Genomic DNA, 10,841 nt, shown 5'->3' with positions numbered 1-10,841 from the left:
CTACCCCCGGGCTTGCCCCAGCTTGTGAAAAAGAGGACGAGTGCTAGTTAGAGATCTTACCATATCTCCCGGCATAGGCAATCAGGCTTGCGAGACGTATTTAATGCTATCCATCCGCAACAGATTCAGAGGTGGACAGCGCAGAGTAAGAAGTTTACTCTATACTAAGGAGGACTAACTGCAAGCACGTGCTCCAAAAAGCCCTAAATCCTGTATCAGTAGCTTTCCTTAGCCAGATGCAATGTGCGTACGGGACAAGGTTTGCACGTTGCAACAGCTCATGTTAAGACTGTGCTGAAAAGAGAGAAAAGAACCAACAGGACCATACGGGGATTGAACCTGCGACCTTGGCATTATTATTTCCAGTACAATTGCTTGAAAATTTGCATTGTCATCAAAAGGGAATCAACTAAAGGACTTACCTCGCCACTACGTTTTGTACCAACTTCCTTCCGCTGAAAAGCGCAGACTAACTGCAAGCACGTGCTCCAAAAAGCCCTAAATCCTGTATCAGTAGCTTTCCTTAGCCAGATGCAATGTGCGTCTGGGACAAGGTTTGCAAGTTGCAACAGCTCATGTTAAGACTGTGCTGAAAAGAGAGAAAAGAAGCAACAGGACCATACGGGGATTGAACCTGCGACCTTGGCATTATTATTTCCAGTACAATTGCTTGAAAATTTGGATTGTCATCAAAAGGGAATCAACTAAAGGACTTACCTCGCCACTACGTTTTGTACCAACTTCCTTCCGCTGGAAAGCGCAGAGTAATTATTTTACTCTTACAATCGGTATTGGGGTTTCATTTGCAAAGGTGGAACTCCAGCAGAGCAATCAAAAGCGCTAAAAGAAAGCCTCCCCGTCGGGGAATCGAACCCCGGTCTCCCGCGTGACAGGCGGGGATACTCACCACTATACTAACGAGGACTAGCTGTGGGTGCAATTGCTCCTGAAAGCCCTAAAAGCTGTATCAGTGACTTTCGTTAGATTTAAAGAGTGTGTGGTGCAAGGTTTGTACACTGCAAAAGCTCACGCACCTTTTAAGACTGTACTGAAAGGAGAGAATAGAAGCGACTGGCTTGTACCAGGATGGAACTCGCGACCTTGCCATTATTATTTCCAGTACAATTGCTTGAAAATTTGGATTGTCATCAAAAGGGAATCAACTAAAGGACTTACCTCGCCACTACGTTTTGTACCAACTTTGCACCTTTTAAGACTGTACTGAAAGGAGAGAATAGAAGTGACTGGCTAGTACCGGGATGGAACCCGCGACCTTGCCATTATTATTTCCCGTACAATTGGCCAAAAATTTGTATTGTCATCATCAAAAAAGCTACTAATGGACAAGCTGTATCGTTAAAAAGGTAAAGGGTCTCTACCCCCGGGCTTGCCCCAGCTTGTGAAAAAGAGGACGAGTGCTAGTCAGAGAGACCTTACCATATCTCCCGCCATAGGCAATCAGGCTTGCGAGACGTATTTATTACTATCCATCCGCAACAGATTCAGAGGTGGACCGCGCAGAGTAAGAAGTTTACTCTATACTAAGGAGGACTAAGTGCAAGCACGTGCTCCAAAAAGCCCTAAATCCTGTTGCAGTAGCTTTCCTTAGCCAGATGCAACGTGCGTACGGGACAAGGTTTGCACGTTGCAACAGCTCATGTTAAGACTGTGCTGAAAAGAGAGAAAAGAACCAACAGGACCATACGGGGATTGAACCTACGACCTTGGCATTATTATTTCCAGTACAATTGCTTGAAAATTTGCATTGTCATCAAAAGGGAATCAACTAAAGGACTTACCTCGCCACTACGTTTTGTACCAACTTCCTTCCGCTGGAAAGCGCAGACTAACTGCAAGCACGTGCTCCAAAAAGCCCTAAATCCTGTATCAGTAGCTTTCCTTAGCCAGATGCAATGTGCCTATGGGACAAGGTTTGCAAGTTGCAACAGCTCATGTTAAGACTGTGCTGAAAAGAGAGAAAAGAAGCAACAGGACCATACGGGGATTGAACCTGTGACCTTGGCATTATTATTTCCAGTACAATTGCTTGAAAATTTGGATTGTCATCAAAAGGGAATCAACTAAAGGACTTACCTCGCCACTACGTTTTGTACCAACTTCCTTCCGCTGGAAAACGCAGAGTAATTATTTTACTCTTACAATCGGTATTGGGGTTTCATTTGCAAAGGTGGAACTCCAGCAGAGCAATCAAAAGAAAGCCTCCCTGTCAGGGAATCGAACCCCGGTCTCCAGCGTGACAGGTGGGGATACTCACCACTATACTAACGAGGACTAGCTGTGGGTGCAATTGCTCCTGAAAGCCCTAAAAGCTGTATCAGTGACTTTCGTTAGATTTAAAGAGTGTGTGTTGCAAGGTTTGTACACTGCAAAAGCTCACGCACCTTTTAAGACTGTACTGAAAGGAGAGAATAGAAGCGACTGGCTTGTACCAGGATGGAACTCGCGACCTTGCCATTATTATTTCCAGTACAATTGCTTGAAAATTTGGATTGTCATCAAAAGGGAATCAACTAAAGGACTTACCTCGCCACTACGTTTTGTACCAACTTCGTACCTTTTAAGACTGTACTGAAAGGAGAGAATAGAAGTGACTGGCTTGTACCGGGATGGAACTCACGACCTTGCCATTATTATTTCCCGTACAATTGCCTAAAAATTTGTATTGTCATCATCAAAAAAGCTACTAATGGACAAGATGTATCGTTAAAAAGGTAAAGAGTCTCTACCCCCGGGCTTGCCCCAGCTTGTGAAAAAGAGGATGAGTGCTAGTCAGAGAGACCTTACCATATCTCCCGCCATAGGCAATCAGGCTTGCAAGACCCAGCTTGTGAAAAAGAGGACAAGTGCTAGTCAGAGAGACCTTACCATATCTCCCGCCATAGGCAATCAGGCTTGCGAGACGTATTTATTACTATCCATCCGCAACAGATTCAGAGGTGGACAGCGCAGAGTAAGAAGTTTACTCTATACTAAGGAGGACTAAGTGCAAGCACGTGCTCCAAAAAGCCCTAAATCCTGTTGCAGTAGCTTTCCTTAGCCAGATGCAACGTGCGTATGGGACAAGGTTTGCAAGTTGCAACAGCTCATGTTAAGACTGTGCTGAAAAGAGAGAAAAGAAGCAACAGGACCATACGGGGATTGAACCTGCGACCTTGCCATTATTATTTCCAGTACAATTGCTTGAAAATTTGGATTGTCATCAAAAGGGAATCATCTAAATGACTTACCTCGCCACGACGTTTTGTACCAACTTCCTTCTGCTGGAAAGCGCAGAGTAAGGATTTTACTCTTACAATCGGTATTGGGGTTTCATTTGCAAAGCTGGAAATCCAGCAGAGCAATCAAAAGCACTAATGGAAGGCCTCCCCGTCAGGGAATCGAACCCCGGTCTCCCGCGTGACAGGCGGGGATACTCACCACTATACTAACGAGGACTAGCTGTGGGTGCGGCTGCTCCCGAAAGCCCTAAAACCTGTATCAGTGACTTTCGTTAGATTTAAAGAGTGTCTGGTGCAAGGTTTGTACACTGCAAAAGCTCACGCACCTTTTAAGACTGTACTGAAAGGAGAGAATAGAAGTGACTGGCTTGTACCGGGATGGAACTCGCGACCTTGCCATTATTATTTCCCGTACAATTGCCCAAAAATTTGTATTGTCATCATCAAGAAAGGAATCGAACCCCGGTCTCTAGCGTGACAGGCAGGGATACTCACCACTATACTAACTGTGGGTGCAATTGCTCCTGAAAGCCCTAAAAGCTGTATCAGTGACTTTCGTTAGATTTAAAGAGTGTGTGGTGCAAGGTTTGTACACTGCAAAAGCTCACGCACCTTTTAAGACTGTACTGAAAGGAGAGAATAGAAGCGACTGGCTTGTACCGGGATGGAACTCGCGACCTTGCCATTATTATTTCCAGTACAATTGCTTGGAAATTTGGATTGTCATCAAAAGGGAATCAACTAAAGGACTTACCTTGCCACTACGTTTTGTACCAACATCCTTCCGCTGGAAAGCGCAGACTAACTGCAAGCACGTGCTCCAAACAGCCCTAAATCCTGTATCAGTAGCTTACCTTAGCCAGATGCAACGTGCGTACAGGACAAGGTTTGCACGTTGCAACAGCTCATGTTAAGACTGTGCTGAAAAGAGAGAAAAGAACCAACAGGACCATACGGGGATTGAACCTGCGACCTTGGCATTATTATTTCCATTACAATTACTTGAAAATTTGGATTGTCATCAAAAGGGAATCAACTAAAGGACTTACCTCGCCACTACGTTTTGTGCCAACTTCCTTCCGCTGGAAAGCGCAGACTAACTGCAAGCACGTGCTCCAAAAAGCCCTAAATCCTGTATCAGTAGCTTACCTTAGCCAGATGCAACGTGCGTACAGGACAAGGTTTGCACGTTGCAACAGCTCATGTTAAGACTGTGCTGAAAAGAGAGAAAAGAACCAACAGGACCATACGGGGATTGAACCTGCGACCTTGGCATTATTATTTCCATTACAATTGCTTGAAAATTTGGATTGTCATCAAAAGGGAATCAACTAAAGGACTTACCTCGCCACTACGTTTTGTGCCAACTTCCTTCCGCTGGAAAGCGCAGACTAACTGCAAGCACGTGCTCCAAAAAGCCCTAAATCCTGTATCAGTAGCTTACCTTAGCCAGATGCAACGTGCGTACAGGACAAGGTTTGCACGTTGCAACAGCTCATGTTAAGACTGTGCTGAAAAGAGAGAAAAGAAGCAACAGGACCATACGTGGATTGAAGCTGCGACCTTGGCATTATTATTTCCAGTACAATTGCTTGAAAATTTGGATTGTCACCAAAAGGGAATCAACTAAAGGACTTACCTAGCCACTACGTTTTGTACCAATTCCTTCCACTGGAAAGCGCAGAGTAAGGATTTTACTCTTACAATCGGTATTTGGGTTTCATTTGCAAAGGGGGAAATCCAGCAGAGCAATCAAAAGCGCTAAAGGAAGGACTCGCTGTCGTGAAATCGAACCCCGGTCTCCCGCGTGACAGGCGGGGATACTCACCACTATACTAACGAGGACTAGCTGTGGGTGCGGCTGCTCCCGAAAGCCCTAAAACCTGTATCAGTGACTTTCGTTAGACAGATTTAAAGAGTGTCTGGTGCAAGGTTTGTACACTGCAAAAGCTCACGCACCTTTTAAGACTGTACTGAAAGGAGAGAATAGAAGTGACTGGCTTGTACCGGGATGGAACTCGCGACCTTGCCATTATTATTTCCCGTACAATTGCCCAAAAATTTGTATTGTTATCATCAAAAAAGCTACTAATGGACAAGCTGTATCGTTAAAAAGGTAAAGGGTCTCTACCCCCGGGCTTGCCCCAGCTTGTGAAAAAGAGGACGAGTGCTAGTTAGAGATCTTACCATATCTCCCGGCATAGGCAATCAGGCTTGCGAGACGTATTTAATGCTATCCATCCGCAACAGATTCAGAGGTGGACAGCGCAGAGTAAAGAGTTTACTCTATACTAAGGAGGACTAACTGCAAGCATGTGCTCCAAAAAGCCCTAAATCCTGTATCAGTAGCTTTCCTTAGCCAGATGCAACGTGCTTATGGGACAAGGTATGCAAGTTGCAACAGCTCATGTTAAGACTGTGCTGAAAAGAGAGAAAAGAAGCAACAGGACCATACGGGGATTGAACCTGCGACCTTGGCATTATTATTTCCAGTACAATTAGTTGAAAATTTGGATTGTCATCAAAAGGGAATCAACTAAAGGACTTACCTCGCCACTACATTTTGTACCAACTTCACACCTTTTAAGACTATACTGAAAGGAGAGAATAGAAGTGACTGGCTTGTACCGGGATGGAACTCACGACCTTGCCATTATTATTTCCCGTACAAGTGCCCAAAAATTTGTATTGTCATCATCAAAAAAGCTACTAATGGACAAGCTGTATCGTTAAAAAGGTAAAGGGTCTCTACCCCCGGGCTTGCCCCAGCTTGTGAAAAAGAGGACGAGTGCTAGTCAGAGACACCTTACCATATCTCCCGCCATAGGCAATCAGGCTTGCGAGACGTATTTAATACTATCCATGCGCAACAGATTCAGAGGTGGACAGCGCAGAGTAAGAAGTTTACTCTATACTAAGGAGGACTAACTGCAAGCACGTGCTCCAAAAAGCCCTAAATCCTGTATCAGAAAAGAAGCAACAGGACCATACGGGGATTGAACCTGCGACCTTGGCATTATTATTTCCATTACAATTGCTTGAAAATTTAGATTGTCATCAAAAGGGAATCAACTAAAGGACTTACCTCGCCACTACGTTTTGTACCAACTTCCTTCCGCTGGAAAGCGCAGACTAACTGCAAGCACGTGCTCCAAAAAGCCCTAAATCCTGTATCAGTAGCTTTCCTTAGCCAGATGCAACATGCGTACGGGACAAGGTTTGCACATTGCAACAGCTCATGTTAAGACTGTGCTGAAAAGAGAGAAAAGAAGCAACAGGACCATACGGGGATTGAAGCTGCGACCTTGGCATTATTATTTCCAGTGCAATTGCTTGAAAATTTGGATTGTCACCAAAAGGGAATCAACTAAAGGACTTACCTAGCCACTACGTTTTGTACCAATTCCTTCCACTGGAAAGCGCAGAGTAAGGATTTTACTCTTACAATCGGTATTTGGGTTTCATTTGCAAAGGGGGAAATCCAGCAGAGCAATCAAAAGCGCTAAAGGAAGGACTCGCTGTCGGGAAATCGAACCCCGGTCTCGCGTGTGACAGGCGGGGATACTCACCACTATACTAACGAGGACTAGCTGTGGGTTTGTCCGCTCCCGAAAGCCCCAAAAACCTGTATCAGTGACTTTCGTTAGACAGATTTAAAGAGTGTGTGGTGCAAGGTTTGTACACTGCAAAAGCTCACGCACCTTTTAAGACTGTACTGAAAGGAGAGAATAGAAGCGACTGGCTTGTACCGGGATGGAACTCGCGACCTTGCCATTATTATTTCCAGTACAATTGCTTGAAAATTTGGATTGTCATCAAAAGGGAATCAACTAAAGGACTTACCTCGCCACTACGTTTTGTACCAACTTCCTTCCACTGGAAAGCGCAGACTAACTGCAAGCACGTGCTCCAAAAAGCCCTAAATCCTGTATCAGTAGCTTTCTTTAGCCAGATGCAACGTGCGTACGGGACAAGGTTTGCAAGTTGCAACAGCTCATGTTAAGACTGTGCTGAAAAGAGAGAAAAGAAGCAACAGGACCATACGGGGATTGAACCTGCGACCTTGGCATTATTATTTCTAGTACAATTGCTTGAAAATTTGGATTGTCATCAAAAGGGAATCAACTAATGGACTTACCTCGCCACTACGTTTTGTACCAACTTCCTTCCGCTGGAAAGCGCAGAGTAAGGATTTTACTCTTACAATCGGTATTGGGGTTTCATTTGCAAAGGTGGAAATCCAGCAGAGCAATCAAAAGCACTAAAGGAAGGTATTCTGTCTCCACATGAAGGCGAATGAAGGTGTAACTGGTAGTGGCTGTGTGACTTTCCTACCTTCGTGTCCAAGCAGTGGAGCAGACAGGACCGGCAAAAGCTCAGGTTAGAAGGATACACGTAGACACGGTGATTTGAATCAATGTGGGTTTATTTGACCCAAAATACAAACATTGGTATAATACTGAAATGACCTTGGTGTTGTCTGTTGATATCTTTCCTGAGGCTAACTGCTGGTCAAAAAACTGATGCCTTACGAGCCCGAGTGATGAATGTCCAGTCACACAGAAAGCAGATCCCTCACACAAGGGTTGCAGGAAGTGACATGGACCCAGGCTCCTGAAAACACGCCCAGCAAAGGAAAGCTTTATTAACAAGAACAGAGGCGTGCAGCATACAAATTCTGGCCAGCAGATGGCAGCAAAACGACCATACATAGAAACAATATGGTGATGGAAGAACCGATAATATGGTGGACAGTTAAATAAATATGAGAACAGTACAGAAGACAGCACACTCCCCGTCTGAAATTCCCAAGGGAATTTCACTATGAGTAATTTCCAAAAAATATATGGAACAAACCTGTAACAAATATGTTAGAATAAAACAGGAAACATTACAACATAGTCCTGTTTCAAACTTGGAATGGAGAAGATCCACAAAATTCAAGTTCAGCTCTGTTTATCCTGCAGGGATGTTCTCGATGGGTAGTATCATAATAAGTTCGTTAATTGGCCTTGCAAACGTTTTATGCTCACCCTTTCTGAAGATAGTCAACTCCACCTTCCGGACCCTGCCATCTTTGCTAGGAAAAACCTTTGTAATAAGTCCCATAGGCCAGTGAATCCGTTCGGTTTGTTGCTCCTTCATCAACACGAGGTCTCCTTCTTTCAAGTTTGGTTTGTGGTGTTGCCATTTTCTTCTTCCTTGAAGAATCACAAGATACTCCTTTCGCCACCTGTTCCAGAAGTAATCCGCTAGGTATTGTACACGTTTCCATTGTTTCTGGTAGATGTTCGCATGGGTAAATTCTTTACTAAGTATTAGCGTATCCTCCGTTTTTTGGGTAAGGAGAATAGCAGGAGTCAGTACAGTTGGTGTTTCAGGATCCATCGACACTGGCACAAGTGGTCTTGAATTGATTATGGCTGAAACTTCAGCGAGAAGGGTGACTAGGGTCTCATGTGTGAGCCTTGAAGAGTTTACACCCATTAACATAGAATTCAAGATGCTGCGTGAGATCCCGATCATCCTCTCCCAGGAGCCCCCCATGTGGGAACTATGAGGAGGATTTAAAATCCAAGTGCAACCTTTCTCTGCCAACTGATCTTGAGTGGGCTTGGTATCGATGTTCAGTTCTTTACTTGCTCTGATGAAGTTTCCTCCGCGGTCAGACCTCAACTGTTTCGCTGGTCCTCTGATTGCGAAGAACCGTCTTAAGGCATTAATAAGGCTGGATGTGTCCATGGATTCTATCACCTCTATGTGAACGGCACGCACACTCATGCAAGTGAATAGTACAGCCCAACGCTTACTGTTTGCGTGACCGCCACGGGTCCTGCGTGCAGACACCATCCATGGCCCGAAAATGTCTAGGCCAACGTAGGTGAATGGTGGCTCTGTACATAGTCTATCCACAGGCAAGTCAGCCATTTGTTGGTATAGTTGTTTTCCTCTTGCTTTACGACAGTGCACGCAGTCGTGAAGTATTTGGGCCACACGTTTTTTCATACCTATAATCCAAAGGCCTGCAGACCGTAACCTGCCCTCAGAGATTTGTCTGCCTTGGTGTTCAGCCTTTTCGTGGTGGTGTCGGATCAGCAAGACAGTGATATGATGTTTGCTGGGAATGATGAGAGGATTTTGTTCTGCAACTCCTAGGTGGGCTTGATTCAAACGACCACCGACTCTCAGCAAGCCAGAACCGTCCATAACTGGATTTAAATTGGCAAGAGGGCCTTTTATTGGAATCCGCTGTTTGTTGTACAAGCACTTCCATTCTACGTTGAATTCTTCCTGATGGACATGGCGTATTATGAGGGACTCACTATGAGAGATATCTTCAGCAGAGAGGGGTTTATGACAGACGTGTCAGCCATGACAATCCTTATCTTGTTGAGTACTGTGATAACATCTCGCAATGTGCACTAACCTAGCGATAGTTCTGACGAGTCTCATCCAACAGGAGAAACGCTGGAAGCGCTGACAACCGAGGCTGGAGGTTTGCTTTATTCCAGTAACTAATGCACTAACTTCAGCGCGGATTTCTGGATCATTATCCGGATCCTGGATGCTGAAAACTTCCTGTACACATTCGTCCCTCTGTCTCAACAGAAACTCCGGACCTGTAAGCCAAGAAGAGTTAATAAAGGAACCTATAGACATCGGCCTAGTGGCGTGGTCTGCTGGATTAAAGTTGGATGGCACATAGTGCCATTGTTCAGGTTTTGAAGACCTCCTGATTCTCTCTATGCGGTTACTGACGTACACATAAAATCGTTTAGTCCGATTATAAATGTAACCTAAAACGACCTTACTGTCCGTGTAATACTGGACCTCTTCTATGTCGACACCCAGTTCTTGTTGTATGAAGTCTGCAATCTCCACTGCTAACACAGTCCCACAGAGTTCAAGTCTGGGAATAGTATGATCAGGCTTGGGAGCCAACTTAGCCTTACCAAAGACGAATCCAATGTGACTTTGTTTGTTGAGTTCTGTCACCTTCAGATAGGCAACCGCTGCAATGGCTTCCGTGGAGGCGTCTGAGAACACGTGGAGTTCTTTCTTTATGCTAGAGGTAGATGAGGTTTTGACATAGCATCTCGGGATGTGGATCTCATCCAAGGCACACAAACATTGTTTCCAGGCTTCCCATTTTTGCTCTTTATCAGAAGGAAGTGGGGTATCCCAATCCTTGACGGTTTCAGAAAGTTGTCTCAGTAGGGATCTACCTTGTATGGTGATGGGCGCTACAAATCCCAGCGGATCAAATAGGCTGTTCACCACTGATAGGACACCACGTTTTGTGAATGGCTTGTCTGCACAACTTATTTGAAAACCGAAGGAGTCGGCCGAGAGATCCCACCTGAGGCCCAAGATCCTCTGCACAGGTGGACTGTCCAGTCCCAGGTTAATGTCCTTGAATCCAGGTGCATGATCACCTGACTCGAAGGCTCTCATTACGGCCAGGCTGTTTGAAGCAATTTTGTGTAGTCTAAGTTTAGCTTGGTACAACATTCTTTGAGTCCTCTTGAGCAGACTGATAGCCGCTTCTTCAGTCGGTAGTGATTTGAGTCCGTCATCTACGTAGAAGTCCTTTTCTACAAA

The 10,841-nt window shown here is 44.9% G+C and overlaps 2 non-coding genes across 2 annotated transcripts; both read right to left on the bottom strand.

The window, feature by feature from the left end:
• Positions 1–852: 852 nt before the first annotated feature.
• Positions 853–924, bottom strand: TRNAD-GUC (transfer RNA aspartic acid (anticodon GUC)). The gene has a single exon. It is a non-coding gene; the product is annotated as a tRNA-Asp (tRNA).
• A 2,459-nt stretch (positions 925–3,383) lies between these two features.
• TRNAD-GUC (transfer RNA aspartic acid (anticodon GUC)) lies at positions 3,384–3,455 on the bottom strand. Its single transcript has one exon. It is a non-coding gene; the product is annotated as a tRNA-Asp (tRNA).
• Positions 3,456–10,841: the final 7,386 nt, after the last annotated feature.

This window comes from Sceloporus occidentalis, unplaced genomic scaffold (assembly GCF_023333645.1).
Source record: "Sceloporus occidentalis isolate IW3139 unplaced genomic scaffold, rSceOcc1.0.p SCAF_22, whole genome shotgun sequence".
Taxonomy (NCBI): Eukaryota; Metazoa; Chordata; class Lepidosauria; order Squamata; family Phrynosomatidae; genus Sceloporus; species Sceloporus occidentalis.
The sequence above is the reverse complement of the archived record's forward strand: the minus strand, read 5'-3'. Positions and strand labels throughout refer to the sequence as shown.